This window comes from Lactuca serriola, chromosome 6 (genome assembly GCF_051521515.1).
Source record: "Lactuca serriola cultivar US96UC23 chromosome 6, Lser_US96UC23_V15, whole genome shotgun sequence".
Lineage (NCBI taxonomy): Eukaryota > Viridiplantae > Streptophyta > Magnoliopsida > Asterales > Asteraceae > Lactuca > Lactuca serriola.
Window position 1 is genome coordinate 58993626 of NC_136413.1, and position 19032 is coordinate 59012657.

Genomic DNA, 19032 nt, shown 5'->3' on the forward strand with positions numbered 1-19032 from the left:
AGTCCAAAGAAAATGGAACCTTGTGTTTTATGGACTGAATTTGGGTACCAAAATTTGGCGACATTAGGAGTTTGGTACTGGATGAAGCTCACAAGAAAAGATACTCAGTTCACCCAAGATCTGATAAGATGTATCTTAACTTAAAGAAAAGGTATTGGCGGTCGAACTTGAAGGCAGGAATCACCACCTACGTGACAAAGCACTTGACCTACGCTAAGGTCAAGGCAAAATACCAAAAACAATCGGGTTTACTGCAACAACCCAAAATTACCAAATGCAAATAGGAACCAGTTTCCATGGACTTCATTACAAAACTACCCGAAACACCTAGCAGTTTCAACACGATATGGGTAGTAATCGATTGTCTGAATAAGTCCGCGCATTTCTTACACATTAAAGAAACGAACAAAATGGAGAAGTTAGCTAGGAATTATGTCAAGTAGAAAGTCTGACTACATGGCATGCCAACATCGTTCATTTCAGATAGAGACAACCGATTTAAGTCCTGGTTCTGGAAAACAATACAATGACCATAAGGAACCTGAATTGATATGGATACCGGTCTATCAACCGCAGACAGATGGTCAGAGCGAAAGGATCATACAAACCTTGGAAGATATGCTCAGAGCATGTGTCATGGACTTTGGAGATACACTGGATACTCACCTGCCGTTAGTTGAGTTTTCCTATAACATTTGTTATCACACAAGTATAAAGGCTACACCATTTTAAGTAGTATATGGTATAAAGTGTCGGTCACCGTTGTGTTGGGTAGAAGTAGGTGACACCCAACTAGCAAAGAAACACGCAGGGAACATGTTGTTAACTGGACCTGGGATTATTCATGAAACATCGAGAAGTTCGTGAAATTCAAGGAACGGTTGAGAACAGACTGTGATCGTCAAAAGAAGTACGCCGACTTTCGACGAAAATCACTTGAATTTCAAGTTGGAGATAGAGTCATGCTAAGGGTATCTCCTTGGAAAGGAATTATAAGATTTGGAAAGAGAGGAAAAATCAATCCGAGATACATAGGACCTATTGAGATCCTTGCCAAAATAGGCCCAATAGCCTACTGACTCGCTCTACCGCAAGAGCTCAACAACATACACAATGTCTTTTACGTTTCAAGCCTTAAGAAATGTCTCTCTGAAGACACGCTAGTTGTACCTCTTGACGAAATCCAGATCGACACAAAACTTAACGTCGTCAAAGAACCAGTCAAGATCATGGATTGCAAAGGCAACAGGCTTAAGCAAAGCCGCATTCCCATAGCCAAGGTACCATGGAACTCTAAACGAGGATCAGAGTACATGTGGGAACGCCAAGATCAAATGAGGTACAAGTATCCCACTTATTTACATGCTAAATTTTGGGACAAATTTCTTTTAACCCGGGGAGGAGGGGAGGATGTGACAACCTAGAGAACATGTCACAACCACCATTAATATTTAACGATAAGACGTAAAAATATAATAGGGACAACATTGTAACCACCCGATATATTTTAATATATTTGAAATTTTCTTCCTTAATTACGTCAACCTTTAGGTTAAAAAATAAGTGCGCAAAAACTCGTGTCACTTTGAGAGAATGTGAGCATATTTAGACTCCTTAAGCCACCACTATTCCAAAAAATATAAATTTCGTAAGAAGCCGACACAGTATAAGTGAGATATAACATTTATGGTAAATGAATATCTACCATAATTAAAATGTTACAACGACGAAAACTACAATGAGATTGGTTGACTTTTAGAAAAAGTCACCAACTAGAAAATCGTAGTACTACTTAAATTAGGAATTATGAGGAAAGGAACGCGTAAAACGGGCGTCGTGTGAGAGAGTTATGATTTTTATAAAATCATAATGGTAATAAAAACACGTCGAAAACGAAATTCAAAAGTAGACAAAACAACCAAAAGGAAAGTTGTAGAGAAAGACGAGACCTACACGGATATATAAGAGTCATTGAGAATGAAGTTCGTATACGATAGTTACGAAAATTTGAAGTTGAATTTTCATCGCCACGCTCCCTCGTGTACCCGACACCCAATACATCTGAATACGAGATTATGTGGCACGTTGAGGAGACGACATGTGTCGCCGTCATACGGTTTGCACACAGTGCGTGACGCACACTCCAAAACTTGCTATAAATAGCAAGTTTCGGCAACTCATTTTCCTCACCCCTCTCTTCGATCCTCTCTCTATCTCGTTTTGCGTGTGAATGCGCCGATCGACTCTTAAAGTGCTAACTTGTGGTTTCTACCATACACCAACGTTTTCATATTCACATGTGAGTTTCACGGCCCAATTTTCCAAATCTTTCAAGGGGGAGGGGGGGAATACATGTCTAAAATATAACTTTACATAGTTACACTAATTGTAGTTGGATAATTATGCTCATAACATTATGATGATATTATCCACGGTAGATATTCTACCCAAACTCTTTAGCAAAAATTATGCCTAGTTGTTATACCGAACTAATATGATAGATAAGATCATACCTAGTTGTCATGCTGTCTAGTTGCCTAGAAACGCTGATACTCATTATTATAGCCACCCTTGGATAAGCTTAATACCTAGTATTACTCTGCCCAATTTCTTTGCAACAAGATACACACACAATATATATATATATATATATATATATATATATATATATATATATATGTATGTATGTATGTATGTATGTATGTATGTATCAGATAAATAATAATAATAATAATAATAATAATAATAAGTAAACCCATATGAATATAACGCGAATAACAACGCGGCCGACTAGGGGAGGCCCCCACGACAAGAGTTAGATAGGACACGATTCATGAACATGCGGATAGATTTCCAGCTAGCTCCCAACCTATAATCATTAATTTTTAAGTGAGCGAGAGAGATATGTATAGATCTATACGAGATTGTCACTCCCACCTATGGTTGCTAGCTATAACCCAACGAAAATTCGAAGCAGACATAACTTTCTAAACACACAGTGACGTTCGATGAAGTGTCGTGGATTTTTTGGATGAACAATCATACCTCGATTATAGGAACTCGTCGTAACTTTGTCAAACTTAAACTAGCTATCATAAAATACTACTAGGAACTAATGTAATTAAGTAGTGATAGTACACACAAACTCAAGGAAGTGAGTTTAGGTCAATCAATATCTAACTATCTTAGACTACCACTAGGAACCTACCTACAGAAGTAGTGATAGTACTCACAAACTCAAGGAAATGAGTTTAGGATAAACAAAATAACTAAAATACCCACACATGTTTTATAAAAAATAAAAAATGTGGACTCACCAACATTATGTTGACCTTTTAAACCACATGTATTATCAGGAGAATGAACCCGTCTGAAGGAGGAGATAACCCCGATGATGAAACCCGAAACTTATGTGCTTTGCTTTTGTTATTTGCTTTCGTAACTTACATGTATCTTGAAAATTTATGTAATATCTTTTATTTAATGAATAAATAGATTTGTTGTTTGGTACATCCTGTGTATTATTCAACGCATATCTTGGCCTGAATCCCATCATCCTAATGTCAAACAACCTAACGTTTCCGCTGCCGGCCAGGGGTGTCACACACATACACACACACACACACACACACACACACATATATATATATATATATATATATATATATATATATATATATATAGCTATTTGATAATTATGTTATCAAAAACGGTTTCCAACATGTCGTGACGAGTTTAAATGCCCATAAATGATTATAAATATTGTTTTAAGGAATTTAACTGAATCTATTAATATTGCAAACATTATGATCGACTACCTTAATAAAAATGAAAATTGAATTATATAGGTAATTAATTACGTGTTTGTTTTTTTTTTCATATTTGGATAACTTCTTTTTCTAAATATCTAGGTAACGAATTTGTTGCAAGTGTTCACATATGACCATTGTGACTTTACATCTAGTTATAATGATTATACGTGAACGCTTTCAACATGTTCGTTATCAAAATACATAAAAAAATTATTCAGATTTTTAAGAAACTGAAAAATTAATTACCTTGATTAATAAGTCAAACTTCCCTTAAACTTTTTACATGCCAAAGGCCATATGCAAAGAAAATATAACACTAATCTTATCTTACTCAACTTCTTTCATTTGAGAATATATATATTGAATGATATCTTCAAGAAAAAAATATCTCAGAAAAATAGAAAATGTCAAAGATATATAATTATATATAGAAAAAACGAAGTGAATAGTATATTTTGGGTTTTAGAAATTGCAATAATATTTTAGGAATTTTTTTTTAAAGTTTTCCCACAATTTAAAAAAAAGTCGATGTGCATTTATTTATTATTATTTTAGAAATGGTTTTCAGGACAAAATGCACTATTCTATTTAAAAAACAAACTAAAAGATCGGCCCCAAATGGAGTTGAACCGACATAAAGTGCATACCCGCAACAATGTTATTATAGTAACTAGATCACTTCTCTATCAAACCACAATGTTGAAAGATCCGATCCACAAAACAAGTGAGTGAGAAGATGAATATCATAATGACTAAAGAAACATGCACATGTTATATACAATTCTGAGATATCAAAGCCACCAAAATCATGTTTTATACGTAATGGACACAAGATTTTCTAAAAAAATCATAATAAAACCTACAAGGTCGTGCTTCTTATTCAGTACGATTCATTTGACACAAAACTGTCCTCAAAAGAAACCCATGAAAACCTTAATAGAAAAAATGTCATAAAACATGAAAAGAAACCCCAAGTAAACATTGGTACAATACAATGCCTTGAAATGTTAGGTATTTCCTAGAAATATGGAAAAGCCAAAACAATTATTTTATAACCTCACAATAGAACTCATAATAGAAAACAAGATTGTTCCAACATTAGCCGAGACATAAGCCTCACATAACTTCATGAATGTTCTAAAAATCACAAGATTTAGCATTCATAATACACTAAATAAAGGTACCATCAAAGTAGTAATTAAAATCCAAAGCAAAAAGGATCATCAATATTGCAACAACAAAAATACACGTCGGTATTTGTTGTAAAAACAATATTTGATATAATGTTCAGGATACAAAGAATTTATTATACTGTTAATTACACTTGAACATATAGAATCATAGACAAAGTGTAATTAGTAGTACAATAAATTATGTGTATCTTGAACATTATATCAAATAATGTTCATTAAATAAAAAATATAAATAAATAATTAGTTATTTGTTATTTATTACATTAAAAATTTAAATAAATAATTATTTATTTGTTATTTATTTTTTATGGTTTGTAAATAATAAATTTATCACTTATAAATAACAAATAACTAATTATTTATTTATTATGGTTTGTAAATAATAAATTCATCACTTATAAAATAAATAATATATTTATAAGTGATAAATTTATTATTTACAAACCATAATCAATAAATAATTAGTTATTTGTTATTTATTAAATAAAAATATATAAATAAAGGGCTGATTTATTAAATAAATAAAAGAGTTTATTTGTTAAAGGCCGCTAACTAATCAATACATTTATCCTATATAACTTAAGAGGTTTTTTGCTGATTTATTGTAATGAGAATGATACAATGCCCCATGGCATGCTTAATTAAGCTCTATTTGGAAATAATAGCTTCTAGTAATATTTGTTTTATGATGTGACGTTCAATTGTGAGAAATTTTTCACTTGGTTGTTGTTACATGTTGTATTTGGTCATTTAATGACAACTTTTGTTCTTCCGTACTTATTAAGTTCCTAAGTAACGGACGATTTTTGTGTGTATAAATGAGACATTATCACAATTTTTTCATTGTTTGAATGTTTTTTTGTATTTATCTTGGTTTATGTTCTTGAGTTTAATATGTGTTAGGAAGTAAAGCGGATAACTAGCAAAACCAAAAGCACACAAGACACAATATTTATGTGGTTCGGTCAAGGTGACCTACATCTATTGACAGGAGGGGATGTATTCTTTATTTCAGAAGTTCTCAAACAGAGTTTACAAGTACAAATTCACAGAGATTTGCCTAACACTCAAGAATTCAAGACATACAAATGACTTAGCATGCTTCCCTATTTATACTTGAGGGATCAAACCTAAAACCCTAATAGGCCAAGCCCATTGGTTCATCGGCCCATGAATGGTGACAACCAATCATAATCCGCAATGCATCAGCTTCTGGAACATTCATCCATGACATACAACACATGGGTATCAGCAACGCACATGATGGAGCACCATGAGCCACATTTGTAACATCTAGTTCCAAATAGGCATCACTTATGAGTTTATCAATTAAGATTTTAAGTATGAAAAGCTTTGCCACGACGTGAGCATGTGTGTGTCATGGCTTGGAGGTGCATGTGGATGAACGCACATCTTATTGGTTGTCACAACGTAACAACATGTTGGTAACGACATGACATCCCTTGTTGGATATGGGCATTAATGGATTGTTAGTGGCTATTAAGTCCAATCTAGACATGAAATGGGGCCCAAGACTTCCGTCATGGTTTGTTGTTAGATACTGGTCTAACAATATGGCTATGACTATTGTTATTTTACCTATGGCTATAACTTTGGTGTCAACCACCATCACATCCATGACTATTGGTAAAAGGGGGTTATTGCAGGATTGTCGACTTGGAGTAGGGATACTAGAGTTAAGTGTTATAGAGGAATACGTGATGGATGTGGTGTAGAGAAGACCTGACCTTACAATAGAGGTGACTTACATGGCCTTTCATTATTCTTCTAGAACAAGTTTGGTGCAGGCTTCATAGAATGGAGGGGGAGGATTAGTTTTTTTTTAATAGAGGTAGCAACACTATCATAACTATTATTAACTTTGGTCATTAGTCGTAAAACCAATCGATGTCCAAACACAAGTGTGCCTAACATTAGATAGTAGATCGGTAAACATCTTTAGTTCTTGAAAGTTAGAGGAGACATAGGAGAACTTGTCAAGACAGGTGTTGGAGAATTGATTTTCCAAATAGATAGCCTTAGAATTTTTGTTGACTTAGAATATGTTTTGGCGTCGCTCCATGGGTCTTTATTGGTAAAATCAGATGCAAGTATGGTGTAAAGAAGATCATTGAAGATAGTGTCGTAGATCCATATATTGAAGAACAATAGAATGTAATTAAGACCAAGTATTAGCAAAGAGGGTGGTGGTGAGGGTTTCCTTTTCAACATTAATCGAAGGTTCGAAAAAGATAATATGGTTAATAGCTTGATAGGCGTAATTGTGAATTCTAAGTAATTTGACCAAGATGTGTATCGACTTTTTTTTCCTTTTCGAGAGTTATAAGAATGATGTTTTTTTTAATGTTGGGGATTGTAACTACATGGTATTTTTGGATTTGTGGCTGTCAATGAATACGATGGAATAAGCTAAAGGTCTAATTAGAGAGCTCAGGGTAAAATCGATTAGGGTTAATAACCTGATATGATGTGAGAATTCAATCTCTTAAGTATCCTCATTCCCATCAAATCACCATATAAAATATTTGTGATCCTTGTTTATGGTATAAGATATATTCTTGAATTAGATTTACAAAAAACGAGGATTGTATAACATAACATATATAAGTAACAGAACAAAACAACGAAAAAGCAGCTTGAGATTAGTCGCAACTAGGACATCACGAAAGCAAGTGGGAAGGGTGTTACAAGCCAAAGTTTTTGGGTTGACGGCCAAGCCTACCCATCACTTAATTAGAATTTCCTAGGCTAAGCCCCTTAGTTTTCTTGTATCATAAAAGGTGTCCTTTACTTTTTCATGTCTACTCATATTATGTGTAAGGCCAAGTATAAACGCCCATATTTTTTGGTTTGTACTCACTTCATTTTAGAGATCAATATCTACTAATAAACATGCTTTAGGTATTGAATTCCTCTCTATGAATACTTAGTGATGATATTATCTATTAGTGCTTCAAGCCTCTCTCCCAAACCCCATGGCTTACTCGACCCTTACAAAAATATTCAAGTGCTACACTGATTTGAAATTTAAACTCTGATATAAAGGTAACTATATTATGCATTTTAAACTATTTGTACACCTATAAATTAAAATTCATAGCCTGAAATTTTCCAACATGCAAAGATTAGAAATTTGCTATAAAAAAGAGATCAAAACGAGCTTCATGTTCTCTAAGATTGATTAGCGTAGTTTGATCGATCTACTTTAGTCATTTCGAATAGTAACAAGATCAAATCTAATTTCCTTATGTAATACTTTTCTTAATAAAAATTGCATGTATGGTAAACTATTTTAGTATTTTATCTATCTTTTCTAATATACACTTATGACACATACACAAAATCATTGCTTTTAAAAATGCATTTTCTAAATAGATATGGATTGATGATATGTTTCTTTTGTGTGTAGTTTACCTATTTAATGCAAGAGAGTTATATAATAAAATAACTAAAATTTACAAATTACAATGATATAACAACAAACTACTTGGTTAGTTTATTTTTATGCAGCTGCACCCTTGTATGATAATGCATTATTCTACAAGGTTACCCTGGAAAAGCTATAGAATACACTTAAGGGCTTTAAGTACAAATAGTAAAAGGGGCCAAATGTAAGTTTACAATATTCCGCAACTAATTTGGTCACAAGCTTGGCTTGTTTAATTAACCATTTATCGAGCCATTACGTTCGAACATTACAAAAATAATCACTAATCTATATGCCGATGAACAACTTTCGTCATCCAATTTCAGTTTTTTATTGTTTGTTTAAGATGCTTGAATTAGTTAACGTATTTGGTCTACGTTGTAAAAGGTTTCCTGTAAAGTTATTTATTTCAAGAATAGTTGAAATTAATAATGTAGAAAATTCATGTGAAAATAAAGATTTATTTCACTACACAAGAGGGAAAATGAAAACATTGTAGAAGCTACATATTGTTCAATATAGAAATTGATGGGAATGTTTCGGAAGATCATATAATAGGGTTTCATGGTGTATTTAGTGAAAATAAACATGAAGTTCCAGGGCAATAGATACATAATGTAAAGTAACAGTCTTATATATCATCTTCTATCAATTTTTTTCCAATATTTTGTGTAGTGGTGTATGCTCCATGCAACCCTCCACCCCCACACATACATTTGTCAATTTCCTTAATTTCATGCCCTCCTACAAAATACCTATATATGTTCCTCATTCATCGGAATGAATACAATTGTTTGTATTTTTTGAATAATATACCATTATATTTATAAAGAAAAGGAAAATACCTGTTTGAGTATGCAACCAGCTGTGTAGCTATATAGAGCCCTCTGGCTTGGAATGAAGCCGGGTCCAAGAGTAATGTGAATTATCTTGGGCCTGGCGACGTTTCAAGTCAGAAGCTCTAAACTTTTATTATTCAAATAAACTTGATCCTTCGGTTCCAATGCATGTGTATTGATTATTTTTTGTAATTTTATTGTTGCAGAATGAAATGGAACGAAGGGAAGAAGAAGAAGAAGAAGGGTTGAAGGATATGCCTTTCCTGATGTATCACATATATATACCACCTTCCAAATTTAGATAAACCATTAGCTTATAACCAGATGTTTGTGGAGGGGGTTTAATTGTAAATGAAACCACAAATAGATGGAGTTCCCATTCATGGCCTAAACTTCTTTAAACATCATTATTTGCTCCTTTAAATATACTTAAAATCATTGTTATTTATTTATAGTTTTCAAATTGTTATATTTTATCCCAACTCTTATAAATTTGAATCCAAACATTAAGATAATGCTCCTAAACCTAATTATGCATGGGATTTAGTTTCTGACCTAAAGCAATCATATTCTTAAAAAATTATGTTTTTTTGTTGTGTTGCTTTTGCATGGCTGTTGGACGTTGTTGTTGTTTTTTATTTTTTATTTTTTTTAATGTTTATATAGGTTTCAAAAATATCTTTTAAAAAGGAGTTATTATAAGGTTATTCTTTTGATAAAAAACAATTTAAGTTGATTTAACCAAATTCGTAAATGGGGTGTGATGTTTTAATGTAAAGTTCAAGATGCTGAAATGTAAAAGTTGAAGATGCAACATGAGGATAACCCTTGATCACTCAAGATCTTTGTTATTAAATCTCGAAAGGTATGAAAGTCACACTACGTTATAGTTTATATTTAAATAGAACCGATTACAAGTATGGAAATTGGATAGTGTGAGTTTGAAGAGAAAATATCCAAAGTGAACGTTTGTTTGTGTTCTTAGATCTAATATTTATACATTTAATAACTAACTTGCTTTCCTATAAATCTTTGTTTGTCATCTTATCCTAATTTGACCGCAAAAATAAGGGAGAATAATTTGCAAAATCATTTGATCACATGTGGTTGACTTGGTCTTTGGCTTGTGGTTTATTTCTTGTCCTGTTCAACAATATTAATAAATAAGACTTGCCAAGATATTAGACAACTGAAAATGCAAGATCAAGATGTCACATAATTTCCAAGTTGCAAGATAGTGACCAAGATCTTAAACAAACCAATACATGTTAATTAGTAAGATAAAAGAAAGTATTACCCATAACAACTACCCTAGAAAACTGCATCACAAGATCTTGGAAGATAGAGTTTCTTTCAGGATCAAACTTACTGATGCGACACAATTATCCGAACTGATCTTATTTGTTCAGTTTCTTGGGGAATTTTAAAATTTGAAGGGTCGAGACTTACGTTTAGAATTAGTTATAAATTAGCTCTTAGTTACTAATTTCACATGCTTGAAATGAGAAACCCATTCCTTTATTTTTTTATTGTCTTTCTTTTTCTCTTTCTTTTTCCATGCTAGGGGGCATTAGTTTTATTATGCTTTGGATATTTAAATGGTGTTTATTACTCTTCTATTATTAGTATGATTTTTACTTCAGAATAAAAGTATACGCATTTTAAGTGCGACGTGCTAAAAACCATAGTAATTTTTTTTTATTTTTAAAAGATATTTCCATAAAATTCGTAAGGTATTCAATTCATTGTTTCAAAACATAACCATATAATACGAGTATCAATAATATCTCTAAACATAAATCAATCGGATGATGTGTACGATCACGCTTTCAACTTCCTCCGATCCTATGAACTACCTAAAACATTTAAATCCACAACTATCAATCAAAGCTTAGCGAGTTCCCAAAGTACGGCACACAACAATACACATACTATGCATGCACACATGATCCTACAGTGTGACTGAATTGTCTTGCAAGGCCTAAAATACACCTAGACCGCTCTCCTTGGGCCTATAGTCTGACTGGACCGCCTTATAAGGCCTACTGTACACCTGGGTAACTTGGCCTACAATACAAAGCAGGACCGCCTCAACCCAACCACAATATGATGACATATGCAAACAAATAACAATAACCGACAAACACAGTTAATCATAATAAATCTACTAGTCTAACAGATCACTACAATATACCAAAATACTATACACAAGGATACATACTGCTATACAAATTATAGTGAGAAAACTCACCTTACAAGCTTGCAGACAAAAACACAGTTCTCACTGAACAAAGACTGGTGCTACGAGTCACCTATACAAAATTAGAAGATACATCCTTAATCTACCGTCTAAAAATCCTCAAGTTGACTAAAAGTCAACTTGGTCAAAATTCAAAAGTTAACGGTCAAAGTCCATAATGAAAAGTCAAATTAGCCAGCTACTACGTCGTGGCCAAGCATTAGTCAGGTTGGGGTAGCCTCGTAACAAAACAGTTGCGGTACTGTTGGGTAGCCAAACCACCACGTTGTGGGACCGGATCTGACCAACTTAATGAATTAATCTCTTAATCCTACAATCTACACATTCGTACTTTCCAGTAGGCTTTCTTACACCCAAAAAGTCATAAAAGTCGTTGATTTATATACATGCATGTCTTTCCCAAGCTAGGTCATAACAATGGTGAAAATAGGTTCAGAATCTCATGCATGAAGAAAAAACGAACTAAACCTCAAATCTTGATCACTAAATCTCAAAGGGACCTCAAGGATCCATAAAGTTTCCAACTTTATGGAATCCATCCACTCAAAATCTCCCAAACATGGAGAAAAAACATAAAATTCTAGATCTAAAAGCATAACACATAAATATTAGAACTTGAGGACATAAAATGGTCCAAAATATATGTTGCAAGGTGGTGATGGAACTTGATTGTTGGCTCTTTTCTCAAGGGACACCTTATTCTCCTTCAATATCACCAAAAAGCGTCAATAACTCAATAATAGAGTCTAGGGTTTGATTAGGTCAAAAGGGAGGTGGTGGAGGATGGGGTGAGGTAACCCTAGCCATCGCATCCCTTATGTTAAATATGACTTGAACATTTACATGATTCTCATGGACCATTTGAGTTCAATGGAGCACTTGGAACTCATTGGAGAACTTGGGGTTCATTGAGCATGTAACAAAGAAATGGATCATCTGAGAAGGGAATGAATCATCTGACAAAGGAATGGATCATCTAAGAAGGGAATGAATCATCTGACAAAGGAATGGATCAAGTGCCAAAGGAACGATTCATTTAAAATGGGATATGGAGCATCTAGAAGAGGTTTGGATCATTTAGGAGTGGAATGGAGCAACTTGATGCATATTTTCTCCTTTTGATCAAGTTTTGGGCTAAGTGGAAAGCATGTTGAGCCATTGGCAAACATGGCACACCACTTTGGACCGTGTTGTGCCACTCTAGTAGATGTTGCCCTAAAGTGGAAGAAGTTGCACCGACTTGGAAGATCTTACGCCACTTAGAAGGAAGTTGCACCAAGCTCAAAGGATGTTACACCATCCTTACACAAGATGGGCCATCATCATGCAAGATGCACCATTTTGGTTCCTTCATAAGCCATGGTATCCTTGATAAGCCACATATGCTATGAAGTCCTCTATGATGCTCAAGATTGTTCAAGGATGCTCAAAAGTTGAAGATGTTGGATGTTGGGTCACTAGTGTTCATGATGTGCCACCTGTGCATCATGACGCTCCACTATGGTTTATGGTGCTCCATCATGTGCGTTGCAGATACTCACGTGTTGTATGTTATGGATGAATGTTTTAGAAGCTACTACATGGCGAATTATGATTGGTTGACACCATTCACGGGACTATGGGCTAATGGGTTTGGAGCATTAGTATTTTAGGTCTGATCCCTTCACTATCAATAGGGATGTATGCTAAGTCATTTCGTGTATCCTTTGTATCATTAGTGACCAAACCACACAAATATTGTGTCTTTGTATGCTTTTGGTTTTGTATGTTATTCAAATTACTTCCTAACAAGGGTCATCAGAACTTGGCACATGGCTTCAAATTTGCTTTAAGTTTTTACAAGTGTCATCTGATTTCCTAACAAGTGGTATCAGAGCTACGGTTGGTGTTTAGTTGATTGAAGATAACACCTCACAAATTTATTTGGAGTAGATCAATGGTCAAATGATATCACTTTGTCGAAGGTGAAAATGGAGGCTCTTATGGTTCAACAAGGATGTGCAACGAAACTGGAAGGAGAAGCATAATTTCCAAAGGACATGGCAGATGAAAGGAAGGTGAGAATTCTAGCAAGTGCGCGTAACACTATTCTATTTATTTTGACATATGAAGTACTAAGAGAGGTCATGGATCAAACGAGTGCATTTGGGCTTTGGGAGAAATTGTGTGACAAGTATCAAAAAAGTTCCCCGATGAACATGTTGTATCAGAAGCAACGTTTGTGTACTCTTAGGATGACGGAAAGCACCCAAGTGAAGGATCAATTAGGTAACTTCAATAGGATCATCTTGGATTTACAAGGCGTGAATGTAACGATTGAAGATGAAGATTAAGCACTTATCCTCTTGTGTTTACTACCGAATTCTTATGAGAATTCCGTTGATACCATGTTGTATGGTAGGACAACCATCACTATGAATGATGTGAAGGATTATTTTTATGTCCAAGGAATTGAAAATAATGTTCTCAGTTAGAGAAGAAGTTTCCAGTTTCGGTTTGTTCACATGTAGAGGAAAAACATCAAATAGAGGTAGAGGTAACAAAGGGATGTTAAGCTCTGAATATAAAGCCAAAATCAAATGTTAGAGATGCAAGGAGAAGGGGGAAGTTCAAAATTGATTTTCCATTGCTAAAGAAAGGGAATAATGGTGTTGGATCAAGCAACAACAATGATGTTGTGGTTCAAGGAAATTCTGATGAAAGGGATGATGGTGAAGTTTTGATTGTATGTACAACTAGTTCTGCTGATGCTTGGGTCTTGGACTTTGGATCATCCTTTCATATGACATACAATCATGACTGGTTCGACTCCTTCAAATAATGGAATGGCACATTCAAGACGGGTGTCGATTGGGTGATCAGTATCAAGGGTAGTGGCACAGTGTAGATCAAGATGCACGATGGTATAATTAGGAAATTGGATTGTTGGTTCGTCCCAGAGCTTCAAAAGAATTTGATTTCCTTATGCACTTTAGCGAAGGATGGATTGGAATATTCTTGAGAGGGTAACTGGGCTAGAGTCTCTAAGGGTTTTCTTTTAGTTATGAAGGGAACGATGAATCCTCATGGGATTTATATCTTGGAAGGCTCTACGCTTAGGGGGACTATGACTGTATACCAATACTTGGATCAATGTGACAATGAAAGAAAATTGTGGCATCATAAGTTGGTACATATGAGCGAGAAGAGGTTGTTTGGTGGAGATGAAACTAGAAATTATAAACATAGTGAAGTATGTGTTCAAGAGATACAATGAAGGGTGAAGTTCGGTTCAGTTCAACACTCAAGCAAGGAGATCATCAAGTGTGTTCACTCGAATCTATGGGTCCCTTTCATGTGACGTCTCATGGTGGATGTTAATACTTTTTCACTTTTATCGATGATTACTCAAGGAATACCTGTTGAACTTTCTAAATACAAAGGACGAAGATGAAGTGTTTGTGCGGTTCAAGGTGTGGAAGATGATGGTTCAGAAACAGACCGGGAACCATGTCAGGTCACTCAAATAGAAAATGGGTTGTAGTTCTACAAGGTTTCATTTCACAACTTCTACAAAACAGAAGGTACAGTGATGCATCACACTATACGATTAACACCACAACAAAGCGGAATGGCAGAACATATGAACCAAACACTGGTAGAGAATGCTCAGTGCATGCAATTATCTCCTGATTTATCGGAGCAATTCTAGGAGGAAGTAGTGAACAATACTTGCTATCTAGTGAATAGATCTTGATTAGATTTGAAATCGAGTTTAAAGATCAATTTACGTAAGAATTAAGAAAGAAGAAATACGATGAATATGAGAGTAAATATAATAGTTGATCAGCTCATATTATGCTTTTGATTTTACAGAGTACAAAGGAATTCTCTGTAAAGAATATGTGAAAGTTAAGTACTCACTCAGTACAGTCTCCTATTTATAGGAGTACAAAAGCATAACAAAATACTAAGGACTAGACATTCAGACTATTCATTAAAATGCCTTAGTAAATATAACATTACATCCGAAGATTCTACTTACGAAGATTATGAGATCCTTCGTAACCATACCACTAACACTTCGACTTATTACAACATTTATACCCTAACAATCTCCCCCTTTGGAATAAAGGTCGAAGTCTTCATGAAGTTAGTAGTTGAACAGCATACATCAGCACTCTTCGGATTTCCATGTACCAAGAGATAACTTTCTTTATCTCCTTCTTGTCTCCTTCTGAATTCTTCTTGCAATGATTCATACGAACAATTAAGTTCGTATATTGCGAATTTGTATATCTTTCCACTTCAGAGGTTTGAAACAAGAATCTCTTGGCTCTTCCAGCTTTATCTTTTCCTGCGAAGACTATCCCCAATGGCTTTAAACATATTTCTCCGTCTTCATACTTTTTCAACTCAACCTGCTTCTTCGTAGGAGCCATTGGTGCTGTAATGTCGATGTCTTTAACAATAGCAAGTTCGACATCAGTTTGAGCTAAGCATTCGAAATAATTCTCCAAGAAAATTTTTATGTGCCTACACCCAAGACTGAAAACATCTGGTTCTGTTTCTTGGAGAAAAGAGAAGGACTTGTCTTTAAGAATCAGAGCAACATTGATGAGATCGTAAGTGTTCATCAATGGAAAGTCCGCCACAGTGAACTCTTGTATCTTTCCACTTACTCTTGTCACAACATATTTCAAATTCTGAAACTTTCCTTCGAAAATAACATCCCTTTTTATGGATATCACCTTCTTAATCTTCGCCAAGTACCAAACTTCTTCTTGAGCCTTTTCTAACACAGCATGAAATCTTATCTTCATCTTCTTTCCCTCTTCGACATCCATAGACTTTGTCTCTGCTTTAAACTGTGGCATGACGAACATCATCTCGTTGATCGGAAAGTCAAGTTGACCATAATCAGTATTTGTCACCACAAAACTCTTCTTCGGAATCTTTTCAAACGAATACATATGATTGAACATCACCCTTGATTCAATAGTTTCGTAGTTGAACAATTTCGAAGGATCTCCCTTATCATCATTCGAACCTTCAAGAGCTCTTTGTCGCATAATACTTTCCACATGCCTCATTCTTTCAACTTCAGCTGCCACCTCAGCTTTCTTCTCTTTGTTAGTCTTCTCAACCATGACTCCTTTTCCTTTGTCTTTAACATTCGAAGGAGCTGCATTCTTTGACGAAGATACATTTGAAGGAACTACATTCTCAATTACAATACCTTTTGTAATAGGTCTTGAAATTGGAACAGTTGTAGTCACAGTCGAAATGACTGGAGCAGCTGAAACTATTGTTGGTTTAACCACAACTTTCGAAGGATAAACTTTTCCGACCACCTTCGAATCTTCAGATATCTTCTCATGTTCCCCAGCCTTTGCTTGACCAACCTTTTCTCCCCCTTGCACCCCTGTGACAGCAGGTGGGGCATCTGATACGTTCAGCAAAAGGCTTGAAATTCGAAGTAATGGAGTAAGGTGTTTTTGAAGAATGGCTTCGAAATGAATGAATTTCTGAGAAAGAAATTCTTGAGAGATAATTGGAGAAGATGATTTCGAAGATATTTCTTTGAGTTCTTTCAACAGCTTCACCAACTCTCCAAAATGTTGTTCTTCTGTGGCTGAAAGAGAGATCATCTGAGGATTTACTTGTTCGAACATCTTAACACATTGAACAACCGCATCACAAATGATATCGATCTTCTGATGTGCTGATTCATACCCCTGTTGAATATGTTGAACTTCCTTTGTCATTTCTTCACGAAGTTCACGAATCTGCATATTAACGTCTTCTCGAACCTTCTTCACTTCCTGTACGAAGAGCACATGTCTCTCCTTCGTAACAGTCTTCAAATCCTTTACTTCTTTCAGAAAATCAGATCTCATAGAATTGATTCTATTTTTAGTAGAACTATCAGTTTGATCAGTCTTCTCAAGAATGCAGCTTTCAGAATCACGTATTAGCCCTGAAGTCTTCGAAATCACCCTGCTTTCCATTTCCTTCATAAGAGAATCAACTTCCAAGATATTGATTCCAACACTTCATACATCCGCTTGAGATTGCAAGATAGAATTCAATTTTGAATTCAATATCTTGAACTGCTTCATCGTCATCAACATATGGTCAGGAAAATCTTCTTCAGCTTTATCAAAGGAAAGAGCTTCGAATGTTCCTCCAAACCCTTTGTTATCAGTTTCCTCATCAATAGCCATGGTTTCAGTAACAGGTGATGATGGATTTGGTGGATCAGTTGATTGTGTAGAGAATATGGTGGTGAACGGTTGATCCATAATAGATTGGAATGTAGGAAAATCAGTTGTTGAAGTAACCTATGGTAGAGACGTTGATTCAATGAGCTTTATATCAGCAGGCTTCGAGATTTCAGTAGACTGAAGGATTTCTTCTTCTTTTGGAATTTCATCTTCGGGAGTCTCAGGCACTTGATCCACTTCTTCGATACGTTGGGTTTTCTTCAAAAATTTCGCCATATATTCAGCCCTTCGCTTCTTAGAAGATGGAGACACCGGAGCTGGAATTTCTCGAACAGTAACCCCTTGATGAGTAACCTGAGTTTTCTTTACCAACTAAGATTTTCTTTTGATCTTTATTCTTCGAAAAACCCCCGTCTTCGAAGGAATCGTTTCTTTAGATGGAGAGGCTTCGATAACCGGTGTATCAGCCACTGAGGTTAAAACTGGAGACACCTCTTTGACATTTCGAGATGTAACGATCAGCTCCTGATTCTTTTGTTCTGCTTTTACCCCTTTTTCCGAAGACCCACCCTCTGTCTTCTTTGATTTCTTTGACTTTTTCTTTATTTCTTGTTGTAACATCCCAGTAACAACGGTTGTGTCAATAGATTGTAAATATGACACCAACACATTATTCGTGGGATCCACCTTCTTGAGCATAGCATCCGGAATGCGAGAAACTGTGGTAAAAATAGTCGGATCATCATGTACTTCCTTCGGACTCCCATACATATGAAAAACGGCTTTCTCTTCGTAATCCGGAACTTCGATTTTCTCCTTCTGATAGACATATTAAACTATCAGACTCCAATATCTTGCACAAGAAATTCCCTGCTTAGCACTGGTCTTCGAAATACTTGTGATGAACTCTGTCCATAACTGCTCAGAATAATCAACCTGCAAATCGTAGTATAGCCTAGCTACCATTGCATAGACCTCCATCCTTCCTTTATCCAACCCCACAGTTCTTCCAGTAAGACATCTAAGAAAGATGCCAAACAAAAAATTCCAAATTGTTGGTAACCCCGACTTCTTGAAGTCACTAATATGATTCAATGGAGGTTGGTGACCCATCTCATTGAACATATACACCACTTGTGAAGAAGTAAGTTCATCAAACGGACCAGAATTCGGAATTCCCAAAATCTTGCAAAACAACCGCTTTGAGACCCTCATTCTTGTATCTGTGACCATTGTGAATTCAACACACCCAGTCTCTTTGTTGTATGATGCCG

At 35.1% G+C, this 19032-nt stretch overlaps 1 protein-coding gene across 1 annotated transcript in view; it reads right to left on the minus strand.

The window, feature by feature from the left end:
* The window catches only part of LOC145058592 (glucomannan 4-beta-mannosyltransferase 2-like), a 36784-nt gene extending 27282 nt beyond the window's left edge, over positions 1–9502 (minus strand). Inside the window, exon 1 of the mRNA XM_079006475.1 lies at positions 9299–9502. The gene's annotated coding sequence lies outside the window, so the exon portion shown is untranslated. The remainder of the gene's footprint in view (positions 1–9298) is intronic.
* Between the last annotated feature and the right edge of the window lie 9530 nt (positions 9503–19032).